Below are 10,925 nucleotides of genomic sequence, written 5' to 3'. Positions count from 1 at the left end.
AAAATTAACAAAATGGAACTTGTAAACAAGCTGTCAAAATAGAAGTAAAATTATTGAAGTGCTTTCATGTGTGCTTACTGTTACTTGAATGTAACGCTGAAAATGCAGCACATGTCCCTGTGATAAAAACTATGTTGCATCAGTTTCAGCAAAACGGCCTGTGAATGCTAGTTTATTAAGAAACTATTCGGAGTTTTTCATTCCATGGAATGATGAGATTTCAGCTGTTGAAAAAAATGTTTGAATTCTATTGCTAATTGTTCTCTGTAGCGGACTGCGTCTCGAAACTACTGACTCGATGCTGAAAGAACAGATGTTAAACAATCCTTAAATGAGCATAAAAAGATTATAGAAGTTCATTGTTGTGCAAAAAAACAACAATAAATGTCCTGTAACGCTGGGCACTAATGGGTTAAAATACATAATACTAGGAGGAGAAATGACTTACACCATCTATCACTCAGCCTTAGTGTGACACAGGAAATAGTGAATTGTTCAGCCGGAAAAATCTTTAAACTGACTCGAAACAAAAAATGAAGGTACATTGCTTGACAACTTCTACACCGTAGAATAATGTTTGAATGTGTAGTAGTATGGTTTTAATATGTGTGTATGTTTGAGAGAGAAACACTTAACATAATTAAGCATAAATGACCACAACCATGTACATCGTCAACATGTTACTATTTTTTCACTCGGAAGATGTATTATACTTGTAAAATTGGCTCATTACATATCGTAGTAAGAGGTTGCTGTTATGGTTATTTCATGGATGATAAAACTATCTTGCTGTTCGCGAATATGCGTCCAGTATCTGACACCTACACCTGTTCGATCGGCATGCTTCCACGTAATGCGACATCTGCAATGTAACACTGAATGTTACGCCTTGAAAACAGATCTGAAAGATAAAATCGAAATTAAGTTTGATTCACTTAATACAATCCGAGTACTGTTTACTGAGGTCAGTTGTTTATGTAAAGGGTACCGCTAAGAAATCCAGTCGGCCATCAGGCTGTTACATAACTCCAGCTGGTTTCCGACGTTATTGGTTGTCGAACGGAACTAGTTGGCCGGGTAGGGAAGTCACAACGGAACATGTTTCAGCGTTCAAGGATCCAGTCGCTCTCAAGTGAAACAGCGCCCAAGCGGTACGTGCACTGTTTTTAGGGCAGTGTGTTTACCCTAAGTGTTCGCCCTGCTTTTCATAGAGCATGGAAGCAATTTGTCACGCTCAAGTGCGGAATCTGGATGCTACAACTAAGCTACGCCACAAAGTTGCGGCCGTACTAGACCGTTGAAGATATTCGTCAGAGATGTTTTACGAAGCATTTTATAGAATTTTGGACAAAATACTGGAAACTTTATTGTCTTTGGGGGCATTCTTGCTTTTATAAACGCTTAGAGGAAGATATTAAACATTATAATAATGCTATTAAACGTATTTAAATTCCGTCGGCGAAACTACCAGAAATTGCACATGTAAATCACTATAACCGTTTCGTTTTATTGATATAAAACGTCATTCGTGTCTGTAATAAAATGCTTTTTCAATTCTAGTGAGCTCTCCAGATCTAAAGCCGTTTGTTCTAAAAGATATTAAGCTGTGACTTTTCAGTTCGTTTGAAGCAAGAAGTGTCATCTTCTTCCGTATTTTTCAGGTATTCCTTCGTTTGGCATTGATTTATTTTATCTGATCTCATGTCTGCAACAGTGTATATTTCCTGATGTTAAATGCATGAAAATATGGTACCGATAGTGACAGTTTGCATACTCCTGATTAATTTTGAGTATGCTAACAAACACTAGTGGTGCTATGTGGTGTTGTGTTTCACATAAATACTCGTAAATACGTAGTGTTGAAAATAAACGTGCGAGTAGGCAAAACCCATCAGAAACAAAAGCAGGAATGCCTCAAAAATGTCCATGAGGGAGGATTACACTTCCTGACTTAAGCGAAAATTCGGTCATAAAATAAGTGAAAAACCGGAACTCAATACCTTTTACAACGAAATGTTTTAGGTCTAAGAAGCTAACCGGAATTATAAATATGTTTCATTGGAAACCACTGTCGTTGCGTTATATCAATAAAGGCAATCTGTATAAAAGTCAGTCACCTGACTGAAGGGCTCATCATCGCCCAGCTCAAACCGCTCAGGACAGAAATTTCAAATTTGGAATGGGTGTTGATCTTATCCTGTAGTCGTCATTTAAGAAGGGATTTTTCGAAACTCCACTTCTAAGGGCTGAAATAGAGAATGAAAAGTGTATAGAAAATATGCCGCTATCAAGGCAATTTAAAAGCTAGACCTAGGGGATGAAAGTTGCTATAGAAGTATCATCAGAAGAACGCAAAAGGTGTGGTCAACAAAAACTTTAGATTCTAGCTACTAGAACTGCTTTTGGTCAGAAGTGCATTCGGAAAAGATCATGCTTGTACGGCCTTCATTAGCGTGAAACGTTTAAAAGATGTTTCAGTTTGTGAACAACATAAAAATTCATTTAACTAAATACAAGAGAAAACAGATCATACAGTCCTTGCGAGCTAACCGCCAGGAGCTAAGCTAATGGAGATATACATACGCTTTTTCTGGTAGTTACACAGTCGGAATTTAAACACCTTTAATAATTGTAAAGCAGCTGTGGACAATATCGTCACACAACTGAAATTTGTAACAAAGATGTACGACGCTTTCGGTAATTACTGTCATGCACTCGAAGGAACGCAGTGCTGCAATTACTGGAAGTACTATGGCGAAGTGTGCGAAGAAGACTGCATGAAAGTACGGTTTAAAATTATGGCGATGACAGAAGATCGTAATCTAATGGAGATAAGAAGCTAATAGTCGGGGATGAATATTTCAGGTGATAAGTGGTCTTGAATGAATAATGTGAGCGTCACTGCTTGTGTTTCATTACAAACAACAGCCTGCCTTATCGACGTTGGTGGCGGTATGTTCAAAAACAATTAACAGTCCTCTGCGCTACGTCTACAATGGAATTTAGCACTGCTGGCAATTCATGTATTGTTGTGGAAGGTGGACCATTCCTCTTTACAGAAAGTTGCAGGCATATATTTAATGTATGGTGCAGCAGTATGTACAGTAGTTGCCAGAAAACGAATCTACAGCGAAAAGGTTTGGTATAAGTCGAATCTACGCAGTTCAGAGTTCAAGGGACCGCAGAAAAAGTTCGAATAATTGAGAGTTTGGTTTAATGAAAGATTAACGGAACTGTCTGGAATCAAGAACTAAGGGCACCAAGTTCAAAAAGATTAAAAAAGAAATAAATGATCTTTCCTGTTACAATGACCTTCAGAGTGCTTGGCCTATCACATTTTTTATTGCGACCAAAGCCGAAAATACATCATCGTTTACTTTATTTCTAACTATGTATCGTCTAAGACAAAAAAGCACAATGAAGGTCGTATCTAAATGGGATGGAAATTGGTAGATGTTATGTGCATGTACAGACATACAAATGATTATGATTTCAGAAAAACTGTATGATTTATTCAAGAGAAAGAGGTTCATACATTGGGCAAGTCAATAATGCGTTGGTCCATCTTCGGCTCTCTTGCAAGCTGTTATTCGATTTGGCATTGACTGATAGAGTTGTTGGATGTCCTCTTGAGGAATAATGTGCCAAATTCTATCCAACTGGCTCGTTAGCTCGTCAAAATCTCGAGATGGTTGTAGGGCTCGGCCCATGATGCTCCAGACGTTCTCACAACTGGGGAGAGATGCGGCGACCTTGCTGGCCAAGGTACCGTTTGGCAAGGACGAAGACAGGCAGTAGAAACTCGCGGCGTGTGCGAGCGGGCATTATCTTGCTGAAATGTAAGCCCAGGACGGATTACCATGAAGGGCAACAGAACGAGGCGAAGAATATAGCAGACGTACTGCTGTGTTTTAAGGGTGCCATGGAAGGCAACCAAAGGCTCCTGCTATGCAGAGAAATGGCACTACACACAACCATTCCTGGTTATTGGTCCTTATGGCGGGCAACAGTCTTGTTTGGTATTCCATCGCTGTACGGGTCTTCTCCACACACTTCTTCGCTGGTAGTAGTGGCTCAGTACCACGCGGGACTCATCACAGAAGACCTACTCCAGTCAAAGTCATTCCAGGACGTTTCTGTTCCATTCGGATAATTCCTTCGTGGTGCGCCTTTACTTTTCGACTTCGTCTGTTCTTCCTCCGCTTTCAACAGAATCGTTAAAATGTACCTGAAATGTCACATCTGTATGACTAAATGACTAAAATGGCCATCCGCTTCCAGTTCCAGGTTATCTGTCTTCGATGTTTGATACAAATTATTGAACGAATCTATAAACTTAAAATACTACCATAATCTACTCATTGAAGAAGTGTACTCTAACGTTACTCATTTAATAAGCAACTCAATTATTAAAATTAGAAACTGTTCCTACGTCTTAGGCAGTAACTTACGCATGCAAATTATCCAGTGTTTGAGAATGAGATCATTTAGAGACGTGCAACAGACTTTACAAGTAATTTCAAACCTTTACGGAACTGTTTCTCTGTGAAACGTCTTACAAAATACTGAAAAGAAAAAGTTTATCGCTCGCTCATTTTCACTGTTCATGCAGTGAAAAAATCCCAGTATCAGGCATAGCGTTTTAATTCATTACCTTTTTTTTACCACTATCTTAATAGCAACATATCTGGCAGATGGTATCCACTTGAATCACTAAATACGCCTGCAAAATTATATCACTGTACGACACAGTTCAGGAGATATGAGTTTTGTACATGGGAGTTCGAATCCTTAAGGAATCGGAGGCGTGATTTACTGGTTTTCTCCTCCATCGGGAAGATAGCTATGGGAGAGGAAGAGATTTGTACTTATTTGAAGTCTTTTTTCAACACGTAGTTCGATATCGTTGCTTGATTAAACAAAAGAATGTCACGAAGAGTTGAATGCATGACAAAACAAATGCCGAAACCACTGACGAAACTTTCGAATTGCCAAGCGATAGATGGTCGCTGCCTTCGAATTGTAGATCGTTTGCCGGTGTAATGTCACGATAATCGCTTCGATTTATCGAGGATAACAAAAATTATTCAGCATATCGAACCATTTTTTTTTTTTTTTTTTTTTTTTTTTACAAGACAGGGCTGTTAGTTCTATTTATGCAGAAATTCGATTAATTGAGGACTGAATTACAATCGACTGTAGGTGTCATACAAATTTGAAGGAATCGTCAGTGAGCTGCTTAAGGTTCTCTAAAAAAAAACTGTTTCCTCAGCAGGTTCTGAGGAAATGTTCTGTACTAGAAGATTCGTCATTATATCCATATTATTGCACACTGCGAAGAATACAATGTGGGGAGTAATGGCAGAGCAGCAATTACACCGATATCACAGACAACTTTAACAATTAATGGGGCCAACTGGTTTCGAGACCCGAGTCAATTCTGTCAATGGATTATCCAGCACTTGGACTCTGAACAATCACTGAAATCCTGTTTTCGATGTAAGCTGCTTATTCCAAAACGAAAGTGAATAATAATTTTAGACAACTTCCTCGTTGTCTCCCCTAGTACTCAGTCTGTAAACAATCAATGTTTTTTACAAACATATAATGTAATGTATTTATGTGATTGCTGTAAAACTACGTAATTAACCCATGCTGTGTCCCAGTTAATTAAAATTTGTCTCAATCTGTAAACAATGGGACTTGTCAGGGCATAGGATCTCTAAGGAAAACGGTTAGGAGATGGTCTTTCGAAGTTGCATGTAAACAGAACAAAAGGACTCTGAGTGACCTACACCAACACTTTACCGCTTTTCATTCGGATGAAGTAGGCTCGAGACACTCGCCAATGAGTGCGAGGTGTGCAGAAATAATTGCGAATCAATCAGTTTTTTCTGTTCATTTGCGTTCACTGTCCTGCAGTACTTTAGAAGTAACGTTTTACGCTTCGGCTGTAAATAAATGTAATAAAACCATTTTTCTTAGATACTCCATATTTTACTAAATTTCAGTTACGTAAAATCATGTAAAAACACCGTCCTGTCACGTTAAGGTGACCACCAACTATGTTCAACGTCAACGTGCGATAACCACTGACAGATGGCATGAGGAAACACTAGCAGAGGAGAGTATATAAAATGTGTCCAATGGAAGCCGATAATAGTGCAGTCGTTGTCGTAATGCGAAACGGAGCGCTTTATCTTATGTGCAGGAGGGCACGAGCACTCCATTTCGGGCCAAGAGCGGCAGCATCCCCGAAAAGGCAGAGTTTTTAAAGTGTTCGGTTGCCACCGTGGTTAAAGTATACCGTGCATGGCAGAATGGCGCTATCCGCAACTGGCACCGAGGCAACTTTGACGCACCACGAGCCATTGATGACAGGGCTGAACGACGGCTGCAGAGAAGTGTTTACGTGAATAGACGTGCAATTGTTGAGTAACTAACCACCCAGATGATCCAAGCATCTATCAACAGTGCCTGATCAACGACAGTTCAGCGAACGTTCATGGGTGTGGGCCTCTGCAGTAGGCGCCTGGTTCATGCACCCACTCTGCTGTTCACCGACGACGAAAGCAGCAGTTTGCACACCGGTACCGCAAATGGATTTGCACACACGGTCGACTATGGCCATCGTATGTTCAAATGGTTCAAATGGCTCTGAGCACTATGGGACTTAACATGTATGGTCATCAGTCCCCAGAACTTAGAACTGTTTAAACCTAACTAACCTAACACAACACCCAGTCATCACGAGGCAGAGAAAATCGCTGACCCCGCCGGGAATCGAACCCGGGAACCCGGGAGTGGGAAGCGAGAACGCTACCGCAGCCATCGTATGTTCAAATGTGGCTGAAATCTAATGGGACTTAACTGCTAAGGTCATGAGTCCCTAAGCTTATACACTACTTAACCTAAATTATCCTAAGGACAAACCCCCCCCCCCCCCCCCCTCCGTGCCCGAGGGAGGACTCGAACCTCCGCCGGGACCGGCCGCACAGTCCATGACTGCAGCGCCTTATAGACCGGATGGCCATTGCAGATTAACCGTTTTTTGTGCTCCATGGGATACATGGCCGTTGGCGTCTTCGGCGTGAATCGTCTGAAAGCAAATACCCTGCAACAATCGTTGGAAGGGTTTAGGCCGGAGGGCATGACCTGGCTCGTCGTTCTGGAAGGTACAAAGGATCAGTACTAGTATGCATCTACCCTTGGGGACCATGTCCACACCTATATGCAGTTTGCTTCTCCTCAACACGAGGATTTCTACCAGTAGGACACTGCAACGTGTCACACAGCTCACAGTGTACGTGCGTGGTTCGAAAAGTACCAGGATGGGTTTATCGTACTCCCCTGGCCACCAAACTCTCCGGATTTAAACCCAGTCGAGAACTCGTGCGACAACCTCGATCGGACTGTTCGCGCCATGGATGCTCAGCCTAGAAGCCTAGCTCAGCTGGCCACGGCACTGGAGTCGGCTTGTCTCCACATCCCTGTCGGTACCTTCCACAACCTCACGTCTCGCAGCGGCTTTCGCTGGAAAATTCAGGCTTTCACAGTGGGTCGCAGTGTTACTGGACATTGTACACTCATGCTCATAAATTAAGGATAATGCTGATACATGGTGAAACAACGCTCTGGTCGGCGGTTTGCGGGTTTAAATCACCTCGGGGTACGACCATGTTGTGCATCTGACCTGCGGTCGTCGCAAGGCAGCAGTCCACAAACGTAGAGGTATGTTGGTGCATGTCAGAGTGTGGTGCAGCGAGTAAGTGTGCAGACGTTTTCAGCCGTTCTAATGGTGACTGTGTGTTGAAAATGGTTCAAAGAGCACATACTGACGGCGTTATGAGGGGTAGAATACTAGGGCGACTGGAGGCTGGTCAGACACAGCAGGTCGTAGCATGGTCCCTCTGTCTGATCTCAAGATTATGGCAATGATTCTAGCACACAGGAAACGTGCCCAGGCGCTACAGTACGAGACGTCCACAGTGTACAACACCACAAGAAGACCGATATCTCACCATCAGTGCCCGCAGACGGCCATGGACTACTGCAGATAGCCTTGTTCGGGACCTTACCGCAGCCACTGGAACAGTGGTCTCCAAACACACAATCTACAGGCGACTGAACAGACATGGTTTTTTCGCCCAGAGACCTGCAAGGTGTATTCGACTGACCTATGGTCACAAGAGAGCCCGTAAAGCCTGGTGTCAAGAACACAGTACATGGTCATTGGAACAGTGGTCCCAGGTTCTGTTCACGGACGAGTCCAGGTATAGTGATACTCACCGGGTTTTCGTCTGGGGTGAACCCGGAACCAGATACCAACCCCTTAATGTCCTTGAAAGGGATCTGTATGTAGGTCGTGGTTTGATGGTGTGGGGTGGGATTATGATTGGTGCACGTAGACACCTGCATGTCTCTGACAGAGGAACTGTAACAGGTCAGGTGTATCGGGACATCATTTTGCACCAGTATGTCCGCCTTTTCAGGGGTGCAGTGGTTCCCACCTTCCTCCTGATGGATAATAGCGCTCGGCCCCATTGAGCTGCCATCGTGGAGGAGTACCTTGAAACAGGCGAATGGAGTTCCCTGCCTGTTCTCCGGATTTAAACCCAGTCGAGAACTCGTGCGACAACCTCGATCGGACTGTTCGCGCCATGGATGCTCAGCCTAGAAGCCTGGCTCAGCTGGCCACGGCACTGGAGTCGGAAGATATCAGGTGAATGGAGTTCCTTGCCTGTTCTCCAGACCTAAACCTCACCGAGCACGTCTGGGATGCTCTCTGTCGACATATCGCTGCACGTCTTCAAACCCCTACGACACTTCAGGAGCTCCGACAGGCACTGGTGCAAGAATGGGAGTCTATACCCCAGCAGCTGCTCTACCAGCTGATCCAGAGTATGCCAACCCGTTGTGCGGCCTCTGTATGTGTGCATGGTGATCACATCCCATACTAATGTCGGGGTACATGCGCAGAAAACAGTGGTGTTTTGTAGCAAACGTGTTTCGGGACGGTTTTCTCAACTTATCACCAATACCGGGGACTTACAGATCTGTGTCCCGTGTGTTCCCTATGTGCCTATGCTATTAGCACCACGTTGTGTGGCACCACATTCTCCAATTATCGTTAATTTATGAGCATGAATGTATAAGAGCAAATACGCAAGTGTCGAGTGCTTTTCATTTTTAATCTATAGACTATTTTGGCATGAGGCAACGAATCAGCCAATAGACGTCAAATCATGTAATATAAGAGCATTACAGATTCTGTCAACTCTCGTGTTCTGACTATGTGAAACATGCCTTAGATAAATCAGGCAACGCTAACGATCTGCGTTATTCGATGTGGGAACACGCTCGTTACGAGACCAAGATACAAGTCTGGGAAGAGGAAAGGGTGAAATAGGTGAAAAGATGACGTTATACTAGGTACTTACATTAATTTAAGTAACTCTGTCATAGGAGCTTCCGGATTTCCAGTATTTTGCTGGTAGACGATTTGCTACATTGAAAGCGGAAAATGAAGACTTGGGTTGAATAGCTCTTCGAAATGTGTTGCAGGCAGAAGAATCAGCTTGTTCAATCAACAGTATGTACTTATACTTCAGTGAAGCTTGCCGCATCGAAAGCTTCACAACATCCATTTCTTTACGGCAACTCATTGTTAATAAGGGAGGACAACGCTGTTCTTTTACTTCCCCTTAGTTCCTATTAAAGAAGGCATAGTCGTACTTGAGTTGGTCGAAAGTTGGCTTGGAGCTGTCGTGTATTGATTATAGGGCAGTATTTTAGCCTGGGTTTACATTACGTGGGGATTGCTATAGATATCTATGCACTTCAAATACACTTTTTGATCGGATTAAACTTATTGTGTGAGTATATGAAAAAGTATTACTCATCGAAGCAAAACAGATTTCGGGTTCTGAGTAATATGTTGTGTAGAGTAAGTGACCGTTAGGTGGCCACTAACGAAAGCGCATGTCGAACAAACAAGGGAGCGTTCCAAAGGTCAATATGCAAGCTTGATGAAACTTGGCGGGTGTGCATATGGGGCAAAATATTGCAATATGTAGGCCTATTGTTTACTTTGTGCCAAATTTCACTTCTAAGAGCTTAAAAACACCCAGGAAGGTAAGTTGACATTTCAGGTTTAGAGGGAATATCTTAAAACGATGATATTTAAAAAATGTTTTTATATGGAATTTGATATGTAATTAATGTTTTTGAAAACTGTATCAACTTCTGTAATAATTTAAAATATTGCAAAATACTCCATCATTAATTAATTTTGAAAACCGAAAATTCATTTACTACATAAATTAAAGAAATTTTCAACGCACAGACATCCCTGTATAATAAAGCTGGTTTCAGAAATCCATTTTTTGAAAATAAGTTGTACACAATATGCTGGCGAAGTATTTTCAAAATCCCTAGTTAAAATATCTAAACATCCATTGTTATTCTAATTGTTTATTTTGCTTATATTTGTTTTATGTTTTAAACTATTCTTTTACATTTGCCATTCATGGTTTTATGTTTTTTTCTTAATTTATTGTTTCCCATACGTATAATTTGTTAATGGAAAACAAAAAGTAACTAATTATTAAGCTAGAAATTAATTAAAATAATGATATTCTGTTCTGAAATGCTTTAACATAAGTTTCTTTTACACCATGCAATAAAATGCCAAATTTCTTCACGTAATATACATTACAGTGAAGTCAACGTAAAGCAGAATTTCAGATCGTCATGGACGATCCTCTACACATCCTGATTTATATCAGGCCTTTTTCAGTACATTGGTAGGCCTTTATCTATATCTTTCAAAAAAACAAAAAAGAACAACAGAATATGACAGATGCAAAGAATGCCCTGTAATAACTGAAAACTGCTTGTGGAAGAATAAGAAAGGCTACAGAAAT

General features: G+C 41.6%; 1 long non-coding RNA gene across 1 annotated transcript in view; it reads right to left on the bottom strand.

Moving 5' to 3' along the window:
* Window positions 1-3,612: 3,612 nt before the first annotated feature.
* The window catches only part of LOC126412457 (uncharacterized), a 599,592-nt gene continuing 592,279 nt past the window's right edge, over window positions 3,613-10,925 (bottom strand). Inside the window, exon 4 of the long non-coding RNA XR_007575288.1 lies at window positions 3,613-4,228. This is a non-coding gene — a long non-coding RNA (uncharacterized LOC126412457). The remainder of the gene's footprint in view (window positions 4,229-10,925) is intronic.

This window comes from Schistocerca serialis, chromosome 7 (genome assembly GCF_023864345.2).
Source record: "Schistocerca serialis cubense isolate TAMUIC-IGC-003099 chromosome 7, iqSchSeri2.2, whole genome shotgun sequence".
In the NCBI taxonomy this organism is placed as follows: domain Eukaryota; kingdom Metazoa; phylum Arthropoda; class Insecta; order Orthoptera; family Acrididae; genus Schistocerca; species Schistocerca serialis.
The sequence above is the reverse complement of the archived record's forward strand: the minus strand, read 5'-3'. Positions and strand labels throughout refer to the sequence as shown.